Here is a 6,077-nt window from a genome sequence, read left to right as displayed (position 1 = left end):
GAGGATATTGATAACACCTTTGAGGGATGTTGAGGGGATGTCTAAGAGATGTTAAAAGTTCTCTTAGAGGTATTAGGAAAGATAGCTTGTTTTATAGGGTAGCCTATCATGATTTAGATAGTTCCAAGCTTTCATTTTGCAAGTTGTAAATGTTCTTACTATTAATATAAATATTCTACTATTTCTATCATTTTTTTGGAAAAAATAATAAGGGCATGACAAGAAGTTTACCTTCTTGTAAGACTATGGGATCATTTGCAGCCACTTCATATAATTGGCTTGATTTTATTTATTTCTATAGAAATTGCTTGCCTTATCTAAGAAATGGAGAAACATATTGCTTAGCCCAAAAAGCTATGTGTGGATGCTCCAATTAGCCATCTAACATTTGGGCACATCAAATATTTGAAGGTATATGAAACCAATTGCAATGTATGACACCCATCTACTCCATTCCAAAACTCTAACATCATGTGAAGTAGATTGCTTATTATCAATATTGACTTTTTGAGTGGAAAAGATGTCATATTCCTCTTTGCACAATTGTAATAATAAAGGTGTTTGATCTTGTAGGCCCCTTCTCCTTAAATTATTTTATTAATAAATTATCATAATATTAAGGCATATTGAATTACTTATCAACATTGTGTAAGGGCATACTGAAGTAATGATTAGAGTGCCCTGGTTAAATTATGTCACTTTGAGTTGGGATAATATCGGGCCATGACTTATTCGTGATTTCCTTTTCCATTTGTGACTCTTGTTTTGCAATCCTTCAAAGGGGCTCATTCGAGTAGCACGCAACACAATAAAAAGTTTTCTAAATAGGGCTACACTTAAACACACTATTTGTACCGTATTTTACCAATAGTGGAACATACCCAACTTCACATCACAATAGTGATTGTAATCCACCACTTGGTATGTTTGGCATGGGTCGTATGGGTTATAGATCCTTGCTCTACTCAAAGCACATGGCTGGATATGCTTGGAGTCCAAGCTACATTGTGAGAATATTGAAATGTGCTATGTAGGTCATAGAGCTAGCTCTACTCAAGCACTTTGGGTGGATGGATAGGAAGACCGACCCTAGATAATCCCATTATATCCACTAGGGTACCCACCCACACCACTATCACCTTGTCTACTTTGATTGGTAATATATTAGGGATTCCCACAACTTGTAACAAAAATCCTTGGCCTTATGTAATAACAATAGACAAATCCAAACAATTCTCTTTACAAAGTGTTCATGGCGATACAACACTTTGGTTCTTAAAAAAACATGAAAATACATTGAACTGTAGCCATTTGTTAAGTTAAGTGTTCCTGGTTATAGGACACTTTCTTATGGAAACATGAAAATAAAGAATTTAACTTCACACTTTTATATAAATGGCCATGTCACAACCTTCCATAGTTTAATACATGTAATCCCTACTTAATCTTAAGTTAATTCAAGATTTAAGGTTATCATACATGGAGGAACAAGATACTTTTGGTGAGACACAAGGTAATGATCCAATATGATTTCATAGCTACTTCTTTGCATTTTTTAAATCTACCAATTTGAAGGTTCCACAACAAAATTTCTGAACAAGGTGAAGTGATAGATTCCATTTAATATGGGAGTCTCCAATGAAGATAGCTACATTAAGTATGTATAGTTGCATTTTAGATAGCGTCTTTAGAGTATATAGTTCTTATACGTCCCCTTCTAATAAAAGTATGGGTGGTTATAACAAAGTGAGGCCAATCCATTGCATGTTGAACGTGACTCTTACTAAAAAGCCATTGCATGAGAGTATTGTCTCAAATTTAAAAAAATGGAAAACAATCAACACTCTAATGTTCTTGGATGCATAAAACAAAGACAATCAACCCTTTTTAATTTTTCTATCATGCATAAAAGTTGTCGCATGTTGAACACAAAAAGAGTATTGGCTCAAGCATAGAAAAGAAGAACAACTAACCTCTCTTAACTTTCTATCATACTGTCTTGCTCACTTCATTATAAGGAGAGGTGAAGCAAGCAAAGTTTTGGAACCTTGAGCCATGCCAACAAATTAGAAACACTTTTACCACATGCCCTAGGTTCAAGATCCTAGAACACTTAGAAACACCCTGGTGACAACAAGAGTTTAAGAGCACCACATGAGGGATTCTTTTTTCACTTGTGGACAAAAAATGGAAGACTAATATCAAATGATCAAGTAGTTTGGTATGATAGCATGGTGCAAAATTTTTATCCTCAAATCTTCTCTTTGTCAACTCTAGTGTACAAAAGTTTACAAGATTTTGCCAGCTAGGCATTATGCACATACTAACTTTTGTCTTTATTTCAAGTCAAACTTTGGCTAAAACATGGGTGTAGCATTACATGTTATCAATTAGATCTAATGTAAACAACTTACACTTTTAGAGAATGTATTTCTTTTGCAACCCCTAGTAAATTATATGTTTTGGTGATCAATGTTCATTTGTCACCTAAACTAGTTAGGTTAGCTAAGATATGCACACATACACTCAAGAGACATACACACTTATACTCATGCATTCACATACTCATCTAAGGTTAGCCAATAAAATGCATGCTTTATGAGCTTTTAATACATATAGAAAGTCAACAAGTTGCACATTTAATATTCCACTTTATGTCGCAATCTAGGTGACTTTTGGAAACAAATACCTCTAAAATCGTAGCTTACAAATACATTTGGCTACAAGGGAAAATGAACTATAACCATTTTTTTGCATTTTGACCTCATTTAAAGCCAAGTGAAAATTTTCCTTTAAAAATATACTACTCTTAAATATTACATAGGATAGATGTCCATACCTAATGTATAGTTTCTCACTCATGTCACATTTTTACTTAGTGATGCAAGTGTCGTTTTTAGTCTTTTAATGTGTTTCAATTGTAACAATGATGTCAAATAGTGCAAAATATTTGTAGCTTTGTAGAAACCTCTAAAGCCCTACTTATGCATTACAACAAAGTCTTTTGAATCAATATGCATGTGTATGTGAACATGCATAAGAGTGAGCCCATGCAAGTGTGCATGCATGTTGTGTATGTGTGCATACATGCACATGTAGGAGGTGTTTGTGTGTGTGTAAGCAAGAAGCAATAACAAAGCTTAGAACCAAGAAAAAAATGTATTCCATCAAAGTCAAACAACTTTAGTCCAAAACATCCTTATTGCCTTTGAATAATAACATTGCTACAATTTTGAACAATAGCAATGCTAGGGCCAATGACCCTTTAGAGTACTTTGTTAATAATACTTGAAATAAATATGGAAGACTCTTTTTATACATGTAACTCAAAAAATACATTGCAATATACAAAGAAGATGGGTTTGTTATGTGTGTGTGTGTGTGTGTGGTGGGGGGGGGGGGGGGGGGGGGCGAGATATCTAAACAAATGTGCAACCTTTACTCCATAGTACTTCTCATTTCCCCGAACTTGTAAGGTCTTCCACCTGGGGATTCATTACCTTGCACTTGTTGCAAGAACAAAGTTTTATCACATATGTATGTAAATTAATCATCATGACCTGCTGTCATCTTCCCAAGGTATTGAAAATGGAAATCTCACAAGGATAATGCTTGGATGTTTTGACGATTTTGATGCTTGATGTTTGCAACAATAAATAGGAAAGAATAATGTAAGATGCAATTAGTCAATTTACCAAAGCATATATTTAGTTGGACATAGGAATATTCAATATCCCACTATGTAAACCAATCACATGAATGTTTTTGCTTCTTCCATGCATACTAAATAAACCATTGGGTGAATGCAACTTGATAAAACTTTGTTTAATTGATATGTTATTCAATATTTTCAGATATTAGCTTGTTTAAACTTTGCATTGATCCATTGTAATAGAATCACACAAAATTGTTCATTTTGTTACGCCTTGAAACTTGTACCTGTCTAGAACAATGTGGAGCTTGGCCTAATATTTACATGCACAAATCTTGAGGTTTTCACACTTAAATTGAAATTCTCAATTTACTATTTTGAAATGAGATTGATTGCAAAGGTAAACTCATCATAGTACACAATCTAAAGATAATCAATGGTCCTAACTATGCGAGCTTTTGAGGAGGACACATTTACTTTGATTTTATTCTTTAGTATATACATGTTAAAGCATATACACATGGATTCTAGATTGACCAACTAATGCTATATTTATGTTTAAGGGGTTTTACAAAGAATGGTGCTTCTATGTGAAACAACTTATTGATAGCTTCATTCTAAAATTTGACAAATATTTGGAAAAATCCTACGTTTTAATAATTGATGGTTTGCATACGTTGGTTGTGATTTAGACTTAGGAATTCTATTTTTGTTGGTTATTGTATAATGTTTTTGTTTCCATTTCTAGTTGTTCTTTGTTGTATGAGTAAACTTTAAATCTTTTTTCAAGAATTGTACCCATATAAAGTTCACATATTTATGGGACTCTCTTCCATGCAAACTTCATCCCATTATCTTTAATCACTTGAGGTATACTTGGAATCTTAATCTTGATTCACATATAGTGTATGTGGACTTCTAGAATTTGGCCATAAGAATATATTTGAAATATGATTATCTATCTTTCAATGCTTGCATATAGTGATAGTGGATTAAGATTGCTTTATCTTGTCAAGACCTACCATTATGAGGTTTAAGCAAATGTTGGGTCTCTCCTTTTATGATAAACTACATTGTTGAATCCTTTCCCCCTTCCTTGGATATCAAGATACAAGAACATGTTGATGATTATTCCTACAAACACTTTATTTGAGCAAGAGTATTACGAGATCACTAGTGTACAAGATGACATTATTCTCGAAGAGCTAGAGTATTGGCCATAGTTTCTATAAATCTAGAAAGGCATATAAGAATGATCTTTGTATAATTTGGTTTTTAATCCTAGTTTTGAAACATTTGAGAAGTTATAGTTAAATTGAAAAGTGGTTCATTAAGCTTGTTTATCTCTAATTTTAAGCATTGTGATCTTTTTCTTATTGCTAATACATAAGATGTCTCATTTGTACAGGCTCAAAGTAATGAAGAGGGAAGGAAGAAAGCAAGAATAAGAAAATCAAATGGTTTTGATAAGGGTAAGGACGAGACACACTTACGTTGCAGTATTGTAATCCAAGCCAATATTTAATGGCTTTGAGTTCTTCTATCTTGTATGCAAGCCAAACATTGACTTTCAAAGCTTTATATACACTCACATATATGTTATCATGCCACAAATTATACTTATTAGGGAAGTTTTGGACTCAATTTTAGGCCTTCTAAGATATTCCACCTTAGCGTAGAGAGATGTGATTGAAAAATCATAAAAAATGATGAAATGTCGAAATTTTTAAACCTTTCTCATTTTTTTCAAAATATAACAATTAGCCCATAGCCTTTAAGTTGTCAATTAGTCTTAATTAAGAGTCTAGAGGTCGGAACTTGGAATTAAGTGTCAATACTTAGAATTTGATGGCTCATATCTAGATTGATTTTGGGATTAATGGCATAGGTTCTTTTTATCAAAAGATGAGCCAAAAGAGTACATGAAGCCTTGAGTTATGCTCGCCAAATTACATTTTGAAACGCAAATAGGGATGGCTGGGACTAAGACAACATCACAAAAAGAGATGGCTAGTGTGGAATCAATAGGAATGGCTATAGCCAAATCAACATTACAAATGGAGATGGATGGGTGGGATCAATAGGGATAGCAAGGGGTAAATCAACATTATGAATGGAGATGGCCAGGGTGGAATCAACAGGGATAGCAAGGGCTAAATCAACATCACAAATGGAGATGGATAGGGTGGAATCAACATCACAAGTGGGGACAAGGAAATGCCCCACTCATCATCATCAAAGAGGTATAGGAGAGAGGTATATCACCTTCATGTTGTCGTGATGTTATGAGGACATAGTGTGAAAAAGTATGGAATGCATCATCATCCGACTTCTCTATTGATCTAGAGAGTCAATGTGATCCGAGCCATTAGTACTAGTGTGAGTTGCATGGATTATTTGAAAATACTAGATTTTTGGATAATTT

Source organism: Lygodium microphyllum, chromosome 27 (assembly GCF_053477565.2).
Source record: "Lygodium microphyllum isolate KBCC chromosome 27, Lygodium_microphyllum_v1.1.10, whole genome shotgun sequence".
NCBI lineage: Eukaryota > Viridiplantae > Streptophyta > Polypodiopsida > Schizaeales > Lygodiaceae > Lygodium > Lygodium microphyllum.
The sequence above is the reverse complement of the archived record's forward strand: the minus strand, read 5'-3'. Positions refer to the sequence as shown.